Source organism: Penaeus japonicus, unplaced genomic scaffold, assembly GCF_977035675.1.
Source record: "Penaeus japonicus unplaced genomic scaffold, GWHDUDI00000001_assembly GWHDUDI00000005, whole genome shotgun sequence".
In the NCBI taxonomy this organism is placed as follows: Eukaryota; Metazoa; Arthropoda; class Malacostraca; order Decapoda; family Penaeidae; genus Penaeus; species Penaeus japonicus.
In genome coordinates this window covers 11,893,351-11,895,850 of record NW_028234407.1, presented here as the reverse complement: position 1 = coordinate 11,895,850, position 2,500 = coordinate 11,893,351, and positions in this window count along the sequence as shown.

The window sequence follows — 2,500 nt, the reverse complement described above, 5'->3', positions numbered from 1 at the left end:
TATTTTTTATCACTCAATTTTCTACGTGCAACAGCTGTGTTGTACGTGCAACGAATTTGACCGTTAGCAGATTATGTTTAGGATTAAGAGCGTCTTATGAGTTGTTGGTCAATTTCTTAATCTTAATAAGATTAAGAGTTTTAGCCTTTTTCTTTCTCGCGCGCAAAAGGAAGAAACTTCAAACGTACCCATTATCAAGCGGGACCATTATGTTTTTTGGTCGATCATCTTTCCTTCTTAATTGGATCTCGAGAACTAACGATTGTAAAAAAAGTCAGTCATTATCATTATGATTTCCTATGAGAATTTCTGTAAAATTCCATGTCATATATAACATGCGCAACACATGCAAAATTTCAAAATGATTGCTTCTCAGGAACTCGGGTTTTCGAGCCATGTAAAAAGAAAGAAATGATAATAAATAAGTAAATGAATAAAATAAAGGAATGAATAAAGCGAAAATCACGACTTTCTTGCAATTCGGCATGAGGTATTTGTGTGTAAATCAATGTTTTTAGCTCCATTGTTCACCAGGCTCCCATACCCCCCCTCCCCCCCCCCCCCACACACACACACACCTACTTTACTCTCGTACTCTTCAACGAATCGAAATAATGTTCACAATAACTTTTTTTTATCATTATTATAAATATTTATTGATAAAATATTTTACAATCTTATTGCCTTTAATTAATATATCAGTGAAGTAATGACGTCCTTTATCATTATATTCCCTACCATAATTATGATTGTCATTATAATTGCCATTACTGGTGTTATTGTTATCAATCTTATTCCTTTTATTATCAACATTGTAGTTTGTATTATGTATGATCATAATCCAAATGCAAGACTACGCCCGTTGTTCCCGTGTTAGATATATTGAGTTCGCTATCCAAAAGCAGCAGAATGAATATTATGCTTCTAAGAAGGGTATTCCAAGTTATCAAGTTCTTGCAATTTTAGAGTTGAAATTTAAGACTGCCACGCGAGGGATCAGTCAGCGACGTTACTGGAAAAACGTACATGAAGCGTTGCGTCTCACAGTGACCTGATTAGCAGAAGAAAAAGGAGAGAGAGAGAGAGAGAGAGAGAGAGAGAGAGAGAGAGAGAGAGAGAGAGAGAGAGAGAGAGAGAGAGAGAGAGAGAGAGAGATACAGATATATACACACACACGCGCACACACACACACACACACACACACACACACACACACACACACACATATATATATATATATATATCCATCTGTAGTACTGCTTCCAACATATACGACCATCCCACTCTCCCTTTTTTTATGTTTTTAAGTATATCTTCTAATTTGGTCTGTTTCCTAATCCAGTTCCACCCTTTATATCCCTAAAGCTAACTCTCAGCATAATCCTTTCGTTTACTCTCTAAGCAGCTACCAATTTCCTTTCAAGTAATTTGGTCGTAGTCCATGTCTCTGACCCACATGCCATGACGGGGATCATCTGCTTCATTATACCTTCATAGGCAACCAAAAGAAAACTAAACCAAGCGAAAATATGAATAACCGCATATATGAAACGTTCCACATGGAACTTATTAACCAGAACATATTCAACGACAGAGCAGTAAAACGACTAGCAGTTTAAGAAACAAATGCTCTCGTTTCCCCTTCCCCGAATAAGACCATCACATTCGGTTACCTTGTCTTTTCTCGCAAGAAAACGCAGTATAGACAAGACCCTCGTAAACATAATGTTCACCCACAATGACCGCTCCCTGGGATATTACAATGTCCAATAAGTAGAAACTTTATATACGGAATTCTTCCAGATGTTTTCCTTTTTTCTCCTTTTATTTATTCCTTTATTTGTTTAGGGGATTATCTATTTGTGTGTCTCTCTGTACGTCTATCCATCGGTCTGTCTACCTGTCTATCTATGTATACATCTGTCTGTCTGTCTATCCATCTGTTTATCTCTCCATCCAACCAAACAACCATCCATCCATCCATCCATCCATCCAACAAACCAACCATCCAACCATCTATCAATCTACCTATTTATCAATGAATGTATTAATGTAAGTGGGTATTTATCTATCTATACCTATGTATTTTCTGTCTATCTCTTGATATACCAATTAGCATATCTTTCTATATATCAATGTATATGCATCTATCTATCTACTATCTCTCTCTCTCTCTCTCTCTCTCTCTCTCTCTCTCTCTCTCTCTCTCTCTCTCTCTATATATATATATATATATATATATATATATATATATATATATATACAGTATATATATATATATATATATTTTATTATATATATATATATATATATATATATTATATATATAATATATATATATATATATATATATATATATATATATATATATATATATATATATATATATAGTATATATATATACATATATATATATATATATATATATTATATATATATATATATATATATATATATATATATATATATATATATATATATATATATATATATATATATA